General features: G+C 43.3%; 1 protein-coding gene and 1 long non-coding RNA gene across 5 annotated transcripts in view; both read left to right on the forward strand.

The window, feature by feature from the left end:
* Window positions 1-18,220, forward strand: part of LOC121400953 (interleukin-17 receptor A-like) — a 1,044,048-nt gene that overhangs the window by 816,736 nt on the left and 209,092 nt on the right. The gene's annotated exons all lie outside the window — the stretch shown is intronic.
* Window positions 1-18,220, forward strand: part of LOC121401036 — a 169,655-nt gene that overhangs the window by 33,929 nt on the left and 117,506 nt on the right. Inside the window, exon 7 of the long non-coding RNA XR_005966060.1 lies at window positions 15,198-15,313. This is a non-coding gene — a long non-coding RNA (uncharacterized LOC121401036). The remainder of the gene's footprint in view (window positions 1-15,197; window positions 15,314-18,220) is intronic.

The raw sequence follows: 18,220 nt of genomic DNA on the forward strand, positions 1-18,220 counted from the left end.
TATTTACTTGGAATTGGAGTACTCGGTTCTTTCTCCTTCATCTTTCCACCATCAAAGCGGATGGAATTTTATTACCATCTGCTTGTGGTGGAAATAGAAAGATTCCTTCAAAGGCTACTTCTTCTGGCCTTCACAGTGTTCCTCTGAAGTTCATACCAGTCCAGAACTCGACTGCTTCAGTTATTCCATAGGCCTTACTGTTTCATATGGTTCAACATGCAGTTTACCCTAACTGACCCATAGATGTTGGTCCTTATTGTCCTCTCTTCAGATTCCTTCTCACCTTGAGTTCTTCGTCGGTTCTTCACCTTGCTTTATTCTCTCATTCTTCCTTTCAATCTCCAGAAACTCTTAGAGCTTTTCTTTTCTGTTGATGTAGTTCCTCATGTTCTTCCCTTTTGAACTCTCCACCTCTAAACGACTCTCGTATCCTCTATAACGACTTAACTGTTTCTTCCCCTTTCTCCCAGTCACCCGTGCCCTTCTGCTTCTGTGTCATTGTTATCTGGCAGCCAGAATACTATTGACCAACCCCTCCTTGTTTGCTTGCGTCTCTCCTATACTCATATCTATGACACAAAGTTGGTTTACTCTGTAACCATAACCAGCCCTTATTAACCCTTCTACTGCCGGAGGAGCCTCTGATAACATTCTGGCCTTCTGCTAGTTAACGGCCTGGATCAATGAGCAATAAATTGGTTAGGATAAGTTTCCTCTTGATTTCCCGCTAAAAGACTGGACAGAAGGAGTAGGCAATTAGTGTGCAACAATTAATCATCATTCTACTTATTTAACTGTATTTATTAATCACCTTCGCTGGCTTTCAGAGCAACGACCTTGAGTGCGACAGATTTGGCACAAAGGCGGGTGAATAATTGGGCTTGTAGCATGCCGGAGAAGATCAAGGTTACCCTATAAATTGGGGGAGAGGCTTTCGTGTCTCATTGGAAGACGGATTAACGTATACTTTGGTTGCATGTTGTTCGCAGATGAGTCGAGATCACAAGCGTCTCTGTAGAACATTTGGGCTTTTTAGTGGAGTTGTTTGTGAAACCCTGGTGTTTTATTGGGGGGAAAAAAGATACTTTGAAGGTTTAGATGCGGCACAAAAATATCTCTCCTGTTTTCCCAAATAGCCTTTTTGTTTGCCCTTTCATCTCCATCACTTGCATCTTCTTGCTTCTCTATGGGCTTCTCTGTATCGTGGGGGCACTGAAGTTCTGAGCACATTTAAAGGGGGGCCAGGAATTCTCCCACTTTTAATGATGTTTAGGTCATGGCAATGTCAGAATGTTTTATGTGAATAAATAGGCTCTACTGAACGACACTGTCCAGGCTTTAGAGCTTGTTGAACTACAGCATTCAGTCTTATGGGGGCAGGGAGTTGTAGTTCAGCTGTAGAGTATCTTTTACTACTGAGAGATGTGATTATATTGCGTTCCATAGACAATTGTCATGTGTAAAGCCTGGGGCACTGCAAGGCCGCCCAGCAATCAATATGGCAGCTTCAGACTATGACTATGAGCAAACTTAGGGGCTGTTCCTGCTGAATTGTGCTTAGTACAGGGAATACCTATGCTGCCATAGTTTTATGGGATCTCTCTGTACAGACTATGAGCAAACTTAGGGGACTGTTCCTGCTGAATTGTGCTTAGTACAGGGGAATACCTATGCTGCCATAGTTTTATGGGATCTCTCTGTACAGACTATGAGCAAACTTAGGGGCTGTTCCTGCTGAATTGTGCTTAGTACAGGGGAATACCTATGCTGCCATAGTTGTATGGGATCTCTCTGTACAGACTATGAGCAAACTTAGGGACTGTTCCTGCTGAATTGTGCTTAGTATAGGAGAATGCATAGCAGAATTCCAGACATAATAACCCTTATTCTTTAAGGAGACTGCCGCACACAGACACTGCAATTACAGTTTCACTGCTATTTACTTTAAGGACGGGATGAAGATGTGGAGCAGATCAAAGAGCTGATACAAAGTGACAAATTGTCTCTGATTTGTACCACAGAATAAAACATATTGTGTGTTCATGAGCCAATAGCCACCCTTTTCTTTGCCGCTGTCTTAAAGGGGAACGCCAACTAAAAAATCACTTCTGCCTAATGAAAGAAAATGTAACTAAGCAACTTCCCAATATCCATTCATTCCTCATTGTGTCCAAAGTGTCTCTTCTCTGCACTGCTGGTTCTGACTCCTGATACAACTTCCCAATATCCATTCATTCCTCATTCTCACTGGGTTTATAGGTCTGTGAAACTGTCATTGTGTCTGTCCCTTTCTCTTCTCTGCACTGCTGCCTCTGACTCCTGATACAACTTCCCAATATCCATTCATTCCTCATTCTCACTGGGTTTATAGTTCTGTGAAACTGTCATTGTGTCTGTCCCTTTCTCTTCTCTGCACTGCTGCCTCTGACTCCTGATACAACTTCCCAATATCCATTTATTCCTCATTCTCACTGGGTTTATAGTTCTGTGTAACTGTCATTGTGTCTGTCCCTTTCTCGTCTCTGCACTACTGCTTCTGACTTCTGATACAACTTCCCAATATCCATTCATTCCTCATTCTCACTGGGTTTATAGTTCTGTGTAACTGTCATTGTGTCTGTCCCTTTCTCTGCACTGCTGCTTCTGACTCCTGATACAACTTCCCAATATCCATTCTTTCCTCATTCTCACTGGGTTTATAGTTCTGTGTAACTGTCATTGTGTCTGTCCCTTTCTCTTCTCTGCACTGCTGCCTCTGACTCCTGATACAACTTCCCAATATCCATTCATTCCTCATTCTCACTGGGTTTATAGTTCTGTGTAACTGTCATTGTGTCTGTCCCTTTCTCGTCTCTGCACTGCTGCCTCTGACTCCTGATACAACTTCCCAATATCCATTCATTTCTCATTCTCACTGGGTTTATAGTTCTGTGTAACTGTCATTGTGTCTGTCCCTTTCTCTGCACTGCTGCCTCTGACTTCTGATACAACTTCCCAATATCCATTCATTCCTCATTCTCACTGGGTTTATAGTTCTGTGTAACTGTCATTGTGTCTGTCCCTTTCTCGTCTCTGCACTGCTGCTTCTGACTCCTGATACAACTTCCCAATATCCTTTCATTCCTCATTCTCACTGGGTTTATAGTTCTGTGTAACTGTCATTGTGTCTGTCCCTTTCTCTTCTCTGCACTGTTGCCTCTGACTCCTGATACAACTTCCCAATATCCATTCATTCCTCATTCTCACTGGGTTTATAGTTCTGTGTAACTGTCATTGTGTCTGTCCCTTTCTCGTCTCTGCACTGCTGCTTCTGACTCCTGATACAACTTCCCAATATCCATTCATTCCTCATTCTCACTGGGTTTATAGTTCTGTGTAACTGTCATTGTGTCTGTCCCTTTCTCTTCTCTGCACTGCTGCCTCTGACTCCTGATACAACTTCCCAATATCCATTCATTCCTCATTCTCACTGGGGTTATAGTTCTGTGTAACTGTCATTGTGTCTGTCCCTTTCTCTTCTCTGCACTGCTGCTTCTGACTCCTGATACAACTTCCCAATATCCATTCATTCCTCATTCTCACTGGGTTTATAGTTCTGTGTAACGGTCATTGTGACTGGGCACTGTCACTTTGTAAATCAGTGGTTGAAAGAAACCCCTGCAGCGCCACGCATGGGCGATTTATCTCTTTTTTTTTTTTTTTTTTTTTTTAAAGGGAAAGTGTCAGAGAAGTTGTGTGCTGTAGTTTATTATGAGCGGCTGAGGGGCCACAGCATTAATCCTTGAGATGTTCTGCTGGTTGGAGTTATCCTCGGCTTTCTCTCGCTCACTTCCAATTAACTCCCGGCCGCACGGCTCATTAGCTGCTCGCCCTGTAAGTAATTAAGAAAATAATTTTTATTAACTGTCTAGAAACAAATTTATTTGTAGGGTCGATCCATCCCCCTCCAAGATTAATACCTGCAGAGCTGTTCTACCTTTCAGCAGTAGGGGGAGCTGTGAGCTTAGTTATATCTAGTTTATAGCCTGACAGTCCCATGCTCTTCTGGGTCTAAAAGTCCAACAGTTGCTTGTTGTTATATGTTGCAGTTGCATTTTAGATGCATTCCTTGTCTGTGTAACGCTATTAACATGTGGCTAATCTGCGCTTCTATTTGTATTCCTAAATAGGTCATATTCGTTAAATAACTATTCAAGTATTTGTCTGTTCCTTTTTGCACTCCTGATCGTGACTCTTGAAACACTGTCAGCGCCGGATTTCAATGTCGGGCGCCCCTAGGCCGCGCGGTCCGACCAGGCGACCGCGCGGTCCTAGCACCCACCTCACCTCCCCTTCCCAGCGCGCCGGCGAAAAAACGCACACGTCCCCATAATGCGGCTGGGCGGCATGCCGCCCCTATTTTTTTGCAGCCCTAGGCCCGGGCCTATGCGGCCTTGCCGCAAATCCGGGCCTGAACACTGTAGCAGACGTCAGACCTCCTTCAGCCAAGATAGGCCTGTTCATTAACTGGTTCCTGCTACATTGTTTCATCAGTCAGAACTCCTATGCGGAGAATGGCAAGGTAAATAAAAAAAGTCATTACTATACCTGTGATCCTCCCCAGTTACTTGTTGCAGTACCATCCTGATGGCGGCCCAACCTCTTTCAAAGTCTCATTTATCTGTCTCCCGTCCTCCCGTTCTTTTTCTGTTATTCCTAAAAGAGAAAGTGAAGCTTCAATGGCTGACACATTAGATAGGTATAAGAAGGGGTTGGATGGTGTTTAGCAAGTGAGGGAATACAGGGATATGGGAGATAGCTCATAGTACAAATTGATCCAGGGACTGGTCCCATTGCCATTTTGGAGTCAGGAATTATTTTTTTTCCCCTCTGGGCAAATTGGAGAGGCTTCAAATGGCGTTTTTTGCCTTCCTCTGGATCAACTGGCAGTTAGGCAGGTTATATAAAGACTTAAAAGGTTGAACTTGATGGACGTGTCTCACTTTGAGGCAGACGATTTGACACGGGTCCCCCCATACCCCATAATAAGGTTATGGATATATAAAAACATTGTTTTATCAGCCATGGGATGTGCAAAGGAATAGCAGGGACACCCCACATTTACATAGGCCAGTGGTTGTCAGACTTCAAGTGCCACTTGAAGGTTAAACATCTGATTAGGGCACGCTATGTGGGTACGTGAAATATTGATGTACAGCTAATAAGCTAGCTAGAGCTAGACCAGCTAGAGCTAGAACTTGGGCTAGACCAGCTAGAGCTAGAACTTGGGATAGACAAGCTAGAGCTAGAACTTGGGCTAGATAAGCTAGAGCTAGAACTTGGGCTAGACAAGCTAGAGCTAGAACTTGGGCTAGACAGAAGATGCATGTGCCACAGGCATAATTAAAGGGGCAGTTGTAGAGAAAGTGATTGACAGGTTTGAGAAAGATTGGGGTGATGGTGCAGACCAGGGGATGATGGAGTTGTGTGGACCTGACGCAGGCATTGGGTGAAAGCGAACAAATGCAAGGGTGGGGTAGGTCGAAATACAAGGGCGTAACTCCAAAGGAAGCAGACCCTGCAACTGCAGGGCAGCACAGGAGGTATAGGGGTGCCATGGGGCCCTAATTAATGTTCAATTTCAATCAATATCGGTATTAGAGGTCAATCTCTAGACCAACTTTTTTTACCCGACAGATTCCGACCCCACATTCAAATGTAAAAAGATTTAGGGAGTAACACAAGCATGAAAAAGTCCCTTGGGGTGCCAAATAAGGGCTGTGATTGGCTACTTTGTAGCCCCTATGTGAACTGGCAGCATACAAGAGGCTCTACTTGGCACTATACTTAGTTTTTATGCAACCAAAACTCGCTTCCATGTCTGGCTTTTAAAAAGTAGCACCTGCTTTGAGGACACTGAGAGCAACATCCAAGGGGTTGGAGAGCAACATGTTGCTCACGAGCTACTGGTTGGGGATCACTGCTCTAGATCTTTTGGGCGCCCGAAAAATAATTTGCTGTGGGGCCCAGTAATATCTAGTTACGCCACTATCAGGATATCAGGCCAAGTAGTAGACAAGATGAATGGGATCAGATTTTCTCACATCCAAATCCAAGTTTCCAGGATTATCTAGGAAATACAACTAGACTTTCATCCCAAACTTCACCCTCAGTGGTCAACAGGTTAAGCCACTGTTCCAAGGCCCTCCAGGAAAGGCCATCTCCACAGTTTGCAAAGCTGTATAAATATAGGTCGTCCTTGTGTGTGGCCATATTGAACATAAAAGGTGGGACGCTCTATGTCTCTTTGCATCTCAGACGTTGCAGAGCACTGCTTTCCTTTGTTTGAGTATCTCCCACAATTCCTATCTCCAACCAAAATGTCATTCAGCCGTGTGCCTAAAGAGTCTACTTGGGGCTGATCCTCTGCAGACGAGGAGCCAGTAGCAATCAATACCAGTAACATCGTGCTTGTTAAACCCATTGTCAAGCTGGTAACCACTATCTTCTCATACATGACATCTACATTATTAATGAGCCGCAGCTTTGTTTGTAGCACAATATTGTTATTGATGTTGGTTTCCGAGCCCTCGTCGATTTACTCGCCGCACGCCCACGGCGGATGGAAAGGAGAGAAAATATAGACGCCTAAAATCTATTTTTAATTGCTTTGTGCCAATGATTTTCTCTGCAACATGTAAACACCCATTGTCGGCTTTTATCTGCTATTTCCCCATAAGGCTAGCATTAGCAATTTATGGGTTTCAAACGTAGTTAAAGTTCTTCACCAGCAGCAAAGCCGAGGCTTCCCCGATGGTTTGCATTGCTAGAATTTATTTATGGCGTGGCACTTTGTGTGGGAGTCACACGATGGGAAGAAGTAATGTTATAGATATTTTAATTGACCGATGGGCCGTCAAGGTCTTGTTCAAGAGATGTATGAAATGCATGTGGTCATTGTTTATTGTCCTCCCTAATAAGGAATAATATTTAGTATACTACTTTTTTACCCCCATTTAATAGCTTCCTTTTTAGGTCATTACTGTAGCCTCATCAGTGCTGTGAAGTCTATCTAACTAGTTGTCCTCCCTTTGGTGCTATAACTGCCCTTACTCTTTTGGGAAGGTTCCCACTATTTGGAACATTGTTGCTGGGAGTTGCTTCCATTCAGCCACGAGAGCATTAGTGAGGTTGGGCACTGATGTTGGGGATCAGGCTCACAGTCAGGGTTCCAGTTCATCTCACAGGGGTTCAGTTAGGTTGCCCCTCCCTTTGCTGCCATAACTGCCCCTACTCTTCTAGGAAGGTTCCCACTAGATGTTGGAACATTGTTGCTGGGAGTTGCTTCCATTCAGCCTCAAGAGCATTAGTGAGGTTGAGCACTGATGTTGGGGATCAGGCTCACAGTTGGGGGTCTCATTCATCCCACAGGGTTTAGTTGGGTTGCCCCTCCCTTTGCTGCTATAACTTCCCCATCTCTTCTGGGAAGGTTCCCACTAGAGTTCCACAGGGGTTCCGTTGGGTTTAGGTCAGGGTTCTGTGCAGTCAGGTTCTTCCCATCTTGACAAACCCATTCTGTAAGGACATGGCTCTGTACGGACAGGAAAGGGCCTTCCCCAAACTGTTCCACAAAATAGGAAGCACAGAATTATCAGGAATTTCAATGTGCCCTGTTGTTTCACCAGAACGAGGGACAGCCCTAGATTGCTCCTTCTCCAGCTGGCAATCTACATTCAGGCATGGTGTTCTCCTGGCATCTGCCAATCCAGAGAATTTTGGCAGCTCCAGAACCCTATGCAGGTGCCCTTCATACCACTCCAATCTACACTTGGCATTGTACATGGTGGTGTTAGGTTTGTTTTGTGTCTGATTCCCCATAGTCATGTCCTTCAAAGATGGTCTAGAATAAGTGTTTAGATCAGTGATCCCCAACCAATGGCTTGCAAGCAACATGTTGCTCATAAAGGCCTTTTGATGTTGCTACCAGATGTTTCTCCTCAAAGCAGGTGCTCGTTTCTGGATTTCTGACTTGAAGGCAAGTTTTTGAGGCATAAACACCATACGTACTGTCAACTACACTTACTTGTAAGTCTTATTTTGCCACTGCTAGGGATTGTATTCATGCGCATGTTGCTCCTCAACTTTTTTATATGAAAAAGTGGGTCAAGGATAAAAAAAAGCTTGGGGACTCTAGATGGAGGGTCTGGATAATTTTGACCATATAGCATATACAAGGTAACATCATAGACCTTAGGAGAGGAGGCCTCTACCCCTAGGACAGTCATGACCAAACCATTGGCTGCCATATTGTGTAGGTAGGGGATACTACACATTGACTATCTGTGTTGGCACATAAAGGATTTATCTGCCCAGACGGTGGCACATATGGAGAATTCCCACGTTACTTACACTGAATATTTCAATAGAAAAACATTCACAGTTTGCAATCTGTGCCTCAAAACTGCAAACAAAATGGTGTTTGTTACAAATTAACCCATCATAGCGCAGAAAGAGCAGTCAAACCTTGTTTCCTACTTCCTTCAACAAAGAGTTTGCCAAATATATCATGGCCTTGGTCTTGGCCAGCCAAGCACATAATTTAAATTCCAAATTTGATCGTGGCCAAACCAACAATAAAGAAAAAAGCCAAATGTATGAGAATTTGCTTCCAAATCTAATGATAAGCTTAAATTCCCCTTTAGGATCTGTCCAGCTCTTGTTTCAGAACCTGTTGTTGATGCCATTTTTTTTACGAGGTCATCAAAAGAGAATAGTTATTGTAATTTAGTCGTCATTTTTCATTTGAACTCTGATAATAAAGTTGAAATCCTTGGGCTGAATCAAAGAAATCTTATTTCCCAGAGAAGAGATTGTATCGGGTTTTCCTTTTTGAGCCCATTGCAAGTGAGAAGGTAATTTGACAGATTTCATAGGTCAGGAGATGAGCATTTAATGGTGGTTAATCTTGTCATAAAGGAGTTGGAAGAAGCTGAATTATGATCACTTCATTCTTGTTCTCTATTCATAGTGTTTTCTCTTTTCCCCGGGATTCAGTTGTGAAGTTTGGTTTGTTTTAACATCATTTTATGCCTATTCTTATATCTGCCACCTCAGTAATTAATTTCACTCAAGTCTATTTGTTCTACTTGCTATAATTCCTCTGTTATAATCTAGGGGTACCCAGCACTCACCCCAAATCTCCCCCTAACTGGCCTTCAGGCTGGGCCCCTTTGCTCATAACAAGGTTACAGATATATAGAAACATTGGGGTAACAGTCACCCTGCTATAGTTCCAGGGGTACCCAGGGCACAAATAACCTCTCACCCCAAATCTCTCCCTAACTGGCCTTCAGGCTGTACCTTCACTTAAATAAGGAAAGTGGGGGTTTGATTTTAACCTCAAGTTACCCCTTTGTTCACTTTTACCTATTACCTAACCATCCAAGTGACATTTTTAAAATTTAATTTATATCTTTCCTTTTCGACAACTTTGGGTATAATTAAAGGAAGGTTAACACTGAAACAGAGGCTTCTAAAAATGCACATTGTCATGGTAACAGATACAGATGGAAACAGCGATGATTGTGAAGAAGGGAGGGGGGGAGGCTGCACCCATGATACAAGAGAGACATTTCGGAACTCTAGAAAGTTTGAGGCAGTCCAACATAGTACCATGTAGGTTTTAGATATGGACCAAGGGTGGGAGACATTTTGAAGAGCAGAATCCCTCAAATTATTCATCTTGGGAATTTCATTGATAATGCAATAAGTTATAGGCTTTGGGTGTTGGGGTCTACAGAACAATCTGGGGTGCAGTGGGTGCATGGGCAGTACACTAGGACTGAGCTTGAATTGTTATAGTAGCCATTTGTCCAGCCCAAGCCCAATACCCAGGAGAAGATAAAAGATGGCAGCATGGTGCTACCCAAGCAAGTGTCCAAGGCTGGTGAGTTTATTAATAGAAGATGCCTGCTTGGGGCTAAAGGTTAGTGGTTTGGATTACTGGGGGTGGGGTTGGTGAGTGCCAAACAAATTCATACCCCATTAATGGAACCCCACTATAGAGTCCTGCGCTGATCCATTTTTTGGAACCCGGACCCGCAACCTGCAATCCGCAACCCGGACCTGCAACCCGCATTCTTAACTGCTTGGACCCGCTACCCAACCCCCAAGTACCTTATCCAGAAACCATGACCCACTGACATCAAGTGCTGTCATTGTAAACCCGGAAGTGACATCATTGGAAGTAGGCGTGATTACAAAAAAGGAATAAAAATCGCTATTTAGAAGACCCATGGCCGACCCGAAACCTGCCGACCCGCCTCTATACCCGCACCCGGAACCTCTACCCGCAACCATCAGGGTACCGCATGTCTTTGCAGGTAACTCGCGGGTACCTGACCCGCTGCAGGACTCTACCCCACTATCCCCTATTTTCAGATACCTGGAAAGTGCTTCCAAAATTTTTCTTAGTTATAAATACGACCCGTTGATAATGCCTTTGAACACCGCGGGGAATATAAATTGACATAAACATGGGGTTTTATGATAAAAAAAAAACACATTCCTGCCAAACATCGTTGCTTTGTTTTTGCTCTTTATCATCCCGGCGGCGACGTTTGATATTTAAATGACGCCGAAAGCCCCGTCTCACTGCTGGGAAATGGGAACGGCACCTGCACGAAAAGTAATTGCGGCGTTTTTTACATCAATTTCAAGGCGATAAACAAAAGTGCACTTCAGCTGAAATATCTCCTGCTGTAGAATAGAGGCTTTTATGGGGGAAAATCACAGCAAACAAGCTGTCGTTTATTTATGTTACCTCTCAGGAACGGCAGTGGGGGCAACATGGGAGCTCTTGGGGTCCTTTTCTTGCTCGTAAAAAATGAATCCAGGAAAAAACTCAAGTTTATTTTTCATTGACTTTTTACACAGGGCATGAACGAATCCCTGGCCAGCAGAGCTTACAATCTCATTTTCTTAAAGTAAAGGGTAGTTACAGGTAGTATCATGGGAAGCTAGTTAGGCTGTAAGTATATTTATTTGGATTGTGGGAGGAATCTACCGCACCCATATAAATACAGTGGTGAGGTTGACTATTTGTCAACCCTCGCTTCGCTACTATATTTGTATGTCCCTGACCCTAACCCCCCAGGACCCAAACATTACCCAATGCAATATGCAGCAGGTCTGCGTTAGACTGGAGGGTCCATGGCCCACCAGGGCTTCCAACACAGGGGCCTAGGGCTGCCATCTGTCCGGATTTTACCTGAACAGCCCGGTTTTTGGAAGGGCTGCCTGTGTGAAAAGTGCCTGTCCGTATTTCCAAATTAGAAAATCTGGACAGGATATTGAAGTGAATGACATGGTGATCAGCCAATCGCTGATTACCTAGTCATCAGTCCCGCCCCCACATCATTCGTCCCGCTCCCTATGTCGCCCACCTTGACCTGAACATCATCCGGTCCGCCTCTCATCATCACCGCCCCTCCCCGATGTCACTGGCCCGCCCCCTGTACAGTTTCCCCAAGGAAAAAGGTGGCAACCCTACAGGGGCCCCCGCCACTCCCTTCTGGTCCAAGCTACTCAAACTGCAACCCCCCTCCTAGCACCTCACACATACTTGTTCTCTAGTTGCGGCCGCAATTGGGGCTGGAGGGTGAAGATCAGGGGGCAGCATTGGCCAATGAGGGCAGCAGACGGGTGCAGGTCTGGGTCAGCAGTTCCACTGCCAGGGCCCACTGGGTTTTTTCCGGTGTCCCGCCAGTCCTACTCTGTTTCAGGCTGGCCCTTGCAAAGGTATGGAGGGCCATGTGAAGAATCTGGCTGTTACCCACCCATTACCCATTAGAAAAATGTTACATCGGTCCACTTGACCCATGGGTAAATCCTTGGATCCTGGGGTTTTGGGCTGACCTATATCTAGTTACTGAATTCTCTTTTTTGAATCCCAGTCCTGAGCCACTGTGCCTTGTAGATACAGACTTGTTTCAAGCATTTCCTTTTAGTTGTACTGTGTTCTTTGTGCATTGGCACTTGGGGTGAGGGTCACGCCTAGTTTTGTGCATAATAAACCCAGAGAATTCAGACCCACCGAAGAAGAGACAGGCCATTATCCGAGGCTGCTCTTGAACTTCCCAGGCTTAAAAATACCCTCTGGGATTCTTCCCTTTGTAGATGGAGGATCTTTCAGTGTATTCCGAGCATGTTTCTTATCACTCCGAGCCCTGGTCTGTCTACGGGCAGATGATTCATCAGTGTTTGTTGTCAGAAGGAAACCAACATGAAAATCCAATAAGAAGGAGCGAGTGTCCATGGTCCCCAGCTATTATGGTATTAAATGACCCATAAAGCCTTTTTTAAACCATGCAACTTCTTTTTACAGGCATCACATACACTGACAATTTATCTTTTGCTTCCTAAAGGTTGTTTTTTTTTTTTCTTAAGACTTCTTTGAGTCTTACTGCGGATCTTCGTAGAGCAGTTGCAGGTAGGCAGAGCTTACAACTCAAGGTCTCAGTCACTAAACACTCACTTTCTTTAGGGTCCGTTTCATCAGGAGCCAGTTAAGTTGAATTGAGGAAACAGAGTATGCAGCAGGAACCCATGCAGATGCACGGATATCATGCAAACTTTTTACAGATCGGTTGGAATCAATCTCTGGACCCTGGAGCCATAGCAGTTCGAGAGTGGCCACCAAGGCAGGAGACCCTCTCAAAGCAGTATTTCAATTTCCTCTTTGGCTAGGATCAAAGCAGATCTCAACACACGATCCTTCATTTGGTGTTCGAAGAAGTGTTCACCACTAAACCAGAGAACGTTGACCAGAGATGGATTATCTACAAGCTTCCTTTGGCTCTTGTCTAGGGTCATAGCAGTTCCATGGGGGTCCCATCAAGGCTAGCATCACAACAAGACCATTTTTAATAATGCGGGACTTGGGATTAAAACAGATGCCAACATATGGCCCTCCTTACATACACAACAACTAAGTAACGAATGGTTGAAGTAACCAGTGATGGTCGCCATTTAGTTTAATTATGTCCATCTTGCCCTACTGTCACCATCTTGCTCTGTGGTCATCTTCTTATACTGGTGTCTCTGTCTTGTGCTATTTCACACTCTTATATACCCCTTCAGAGTGCTGCTTACAAGGGTACTGGACTCCCTAACAATAAATGATTCACTGGGAGTTTGGACTGAGCAGCATCAATAACTCCCAGCTTCTAGCAATGCACTGAATATATATATTTGTGCCACTAACCTTCATGTGAGGGTTGATACAGAGACTTGGATCTCAGCCACTTTGTGCCATAATGAATGTTCTGCAGGGCAAACTGACCTAGGTTGTAAGTTGCGGGTTGGGTTAATATCGATGTGCTCCATCATTACCTGCCTGTCCCCTAATAAATGGGCATCTAGATAACTGGTATTGAGGTGACCTTACCAGCGCTGCGGATGATGAAGACATACTGGCAGCTAGACACTTTAATGAGCCAAATGTGTCCCAAATATGGACATGCTCATTGATTTTCCAATAGTAGTGGCTCCACGCTCCTCTGGGGAATTACACAGAACTGTAAAGAACCCATAATAACTCCTGATCACCTCTTCCAAACACTGATCCCATAGAAGCTTGATGCCATATGTGCTGCCCCAGCAGTTACTAGTTATTAGGGTTACAATATATATGTTTAATTGCTTATGTTTATATGTATAGCCATTGTTATGCTGCCACCTAGTGACCAAAGCTATTCAGCAGCCTCTGTATTTCCTTGTTTGTAAACCCTCCTCCTATTCCTTCCTTATGTGTGACGTCACTTCCTCCCATCATCCTCTTGTGTTCCTGCCTTCCATGAGTGAGGAGCTACTCTAAGGGTTAGGAAAGAAATATTCTTTTTGACCTGCAGCACTTATTCATCCACTGCTACATGTGTCTATCCACCTCAAATAAAGCAGCTTTGTGGACTACAAGTTTCTGGTGAGTTCAGCTTATAGAGATGGATGGATAGAGAGATGGATGGATAGAGAGATGGATGGATAGAGAGATGGATGGATAGAGAGATGATGGATAGAGGGATGGATGGATAGAGAGATGGATGGATAGATAGGGAGGGATAGAGGGATGGATGGATAGAGGGATGGATGGATAGAGAGATGGATGGATAGAGAGATGGATGGATAGAGAGATGGATGGATAGATAGGGATGGATGGAGAGAGGGATGGATGGAGAGAGGGATGGATGGAGAGAGGGATGGATGGATATAGGGATGGATGGATATAGGGATGGATGGATAGAGAGATGGATGGAGGGATAGATGGATAGATATAGGGATGGATTGAGGGATAGAGAGATGGATAGATAAGGATGGATGGAAGGATAGAGGGATGGATAAATAGATGAATGGATGAATAGATAGAGGGAAAGATGGATAGATAGAGGGATGGATAGAGGAATGGATAGATCTACAGACCAGACAGAAAGCACAGACAAACAGCTATAGACACATAGGCAAACACAGACCTATTGATAGACCTACAGACAAATTGAGAGAGAGACAGACATAGAGAGATAGACAGACAGACAGACAGAAAGATAGAGAGATAGACATATAAATATATATTTCTCTATTAAACCAATAATCCATCAAATGCAAAGAATTCGGGAATCAGTTGATATCTGAGCTGGAAAAAGGATCAGAGTCGGATGAGGAGAGAGAATTTGAGCGTCACTCTTCCATTAACCCCCATAAGGATGGCTTCGCTTTTTTTGAAATGGAAAACAGTTTCTCTCCCTCCTGAGGGCAAACTTGGCAGCACTGCAAAGACTTCTCTCTCTCTCTGTCCCTCTCTCTGCTGCTCACATCCCATAATGGAGAGATCCAAAATTAATATTTAAGGCACAGCAAATAAATGACTCACCAGCTGATATTCCTATAGAAACACACACACATACTGTATATACACACATACATATATATATATATATATATATATATATATATATATATATATATATATATATATATATATATATATATATAATATTTCCTCGTCAGTGGACAGACCATTACTCTGTGCCAGGAGTTTGTACTTTTGAACGTGTCCTCTATTGAGGCATTTGGGTATTTAGAAGGCAAAGTACTCACCCAGGGAAGAAATCTAATTAAGGCACAGGAGATTCATGAAAACATTTTCTCGCTTCTTTGACCCTTAGGAAGTAACGAGGCGCAGGTTGTCCTGGGAACCCAATCAGGCAAATCAGAACCTCAGAAACTGACTGCCCCGCAACAATCTCAACAAAGGATTCCGGAGTCTTTGTGAAACTAAAAGGTAAAAATGAATAGTGAAAAGGAAAATGTCTTTTTTTTTTTTTTTAGGAAACTTTGAAAAAATTTTGGATTTGTAAAATTAGTAGGAAAAATACACACAGATTTCAATAAAAAACGCAGTTTTCCTAAAACTGAGATATTGCCTTGCTGTGACAGAATGCTGTTATACAGATAGCTAGAATGTCAGCCATAAAGCAGGACAGGACTGCTGCTTACAACGAGGATCAGATATGATCTGTGCAGCCACTGGGACAGAATGTTCTGTTATACAGATAGCTAGAATCTCAGCTGCCATAAAGCAGGACAGGACTGCTGCTTACAATGGGGATCAGATAGGATCTGTGCAGCCACTGGGACAGAATGTTCTGTTATACAGATAGCTAGAATCTCAGCTGCCATAAAGCAGGGCAGGACTGCTGCTTACAATGGGGATCAGATAGGATCTTGTACCCTGGCTAGGACCCTTTTCCCCCATCGACTTTTAGGAGATGTAGGGACCCATAAGTGTAATGGCCCTTATGGCTTCATTCCCTTCCAGTGCCTCCTTTCCCTGTTGCTGGGTTAAACCCCATGTAACATATTATACATTATTTGCATATCTCCTCTATTGGCACTAGGTTGTGACCACATCCGGCAGTGCTGTAACATCATGCTTTGCAGGGTGGGGCACTTTCTCTTTGGCTGCAGCAATTGTCCTGGGCAGTCGTTCCACTGAGCCTGGAGTCAACAAGGCCCCAGAAGTGTTAGGCCCTAAAGGGTCAACCACTTTAGCGAAGTCTAGATACAAGGACCCCGTGAACGAGGTGAAGCCATAGGATATCTCTTCTCATAGCACTTTCTAGTGCGAGTGAGTCAGAGAGATTTAGCTAGAAAGAGCAGCTCAAGCTCCACCAAGAAGAATAGATTGAGTAGCTCTCCCCCAGGCTCTACTTTGCCTGTAGTGAAGGGACCACAGGACTGACAAGGGAATCCGGGCAGTGTTCTTAACCCTGATCCACGTCTGCTGTATGGGATCCACATGAGGTATTGAAACCCTCTATCAACTCTCCATGCTATGGGGCCTTCTATGCTGTGTCTGCTAATCTGTGAATGTACCCGGCATGTGCTGTAATCCACCTCAGTTGTGAGTATTATCAACCCTGTGGCGCTTTGTATTGAATAAAGCCTGTTTCATCTGATTGCAAAGAACCCCTAGCGTCCAGCAATCTGTGATTTTACATCTTTGGCAGCAGTGAGTTGTAGTTCAACATCAACAAGTGTTTTTCCATATTGCGAAAGCCCATCCTGGTGAAAGAGGGTGGCATGTAGCCTGTGCTCTATCACACCAGTGGGTATTTGTCTAAATACAGGCGCTACAGAGACATTGTGCCCGTTGTTATACACAGTCACCGCTTCCATAATACATCAGTGTTGGACTTGGGCTCAAGTTCTATTACACAATCAGATGTATGAAATCATTTTTCCTCTTTTTGAGCATTTCCAGGTTTCCAGGTTTTTATATGCAATTTAGTCTTCTTTCCGTGAGTGTTTTATAAAGAGCGTCGTGCCATTATGTATAATCATTGGATTGCGTAGCGGCTCAGGAGCATGACTTGCCTCTCAAATCCCGGCTCTGCGTGGGATTACATTTCTCCGTAAATTATAGTGTTTTAGACTAGTTGTAAAGATTTGGGGTTCTTTCCAAAACAATGACATGCTAATCCGACTGGGACGTCCTTTCTAGAGCGAGGGAACCCCCACTCCTGGAGTTGGTACCCCCACAATAACCTGACTCTCATGTTAAAGAGTGATATTCTGAGACAATTTGCAGTTGCTCGTCTTTCTTTATTAGTGTTTTTTTTAAGTTATTTAGCTTTTTATTCAGCACCTCTCCAGTTTGCAATTTTGGCAATCTGGTTGCTAGGGTCCAAATTCCCCTAGCAACCATGCATTGATTTGAATCAGAGTCTGGAATATGAATAGGAAAGGCCTGAAAAGAAAGCGGAGGAATAAAAAGTAGCAATAACAATATATTTATTAAAAATTGAATATGTTTAATAATATATTTATAATATACAGGTATGGGATCCGTTATCTGGAAACCCGTTTTCCAGAAAGTTCTGAATTACAGAAAGGCCGTCTCCCATAGACTTCATTATAATCAAATAATCCACATTTTTTAAAATGATTTTCTTTTTATCTTTAATAATAAAACAGTAGCTTGTACTTGATCCAAACTAAGATAAATTGAATCCTTATTGGAAGTTGAATGGGCCTATTGGGTTTATTTAATGTTTACATGATTTTCTACTAGTCTTAAGGTGTGAAGATCCAAATTACGGAAAGACCCATTATCCGCAAAGTCCCAGGTCCCGAGCATTCTGGGTAATAGGTCCCATACCTGTAATAATGTAATATATTTAATAATATAGTATATTTATAATATAATAATATAATATATTTAATTACATTTAATTTAATAATATTATTTAGTAATAAATTTAATAATGTAATGCCTTACAGAGCATTTGTTTTTTTTTAGATGGGGTCAGTGACCCCCCCCCCCCATTGGAAAGCCGGAAAGAGTCAGAGGAAGAAGGCAAATCATTCGAAAACAATAAAAAATAAATAATGAAGACCAATTGAAAAGTTGCTTAGAATTAGCCATTCTATAACATACTAAAAGCTAAGTTTAACAGTGCAGAACGGAGTCCATTGAAAGCATGTTGGGAACATTACTCAAGCTCAGTACTAAGGATCATACTTAAAGGGTTGGTCCCCTAACTCTCTTAGTATGTTAAATAATGGGGCTAATTCTAAGAAACATTTCTATTGACCTTAATTTTTTCGTTTTTATTGTTTTTCAATTATTTGCCCTTTTCGGCGGACTCTTTCCAGCTTTTCAACAGGGGTCACTGACCCCATCTAA

The sequence above is a fragment of the Xenopus laevis genome, chromosome 3L, assembly GCF_017654675.1.
Source record: "Xenopus laevis strain J_2021 chromosome 3L, Xenopus_laevis_v10.1, whole genome shotgun sequence".
NCBI lineage: Eukaryota > Metazoa > Chordata > Amphibia > Anura > Pipidae > Xenopus > Xenopus laevis.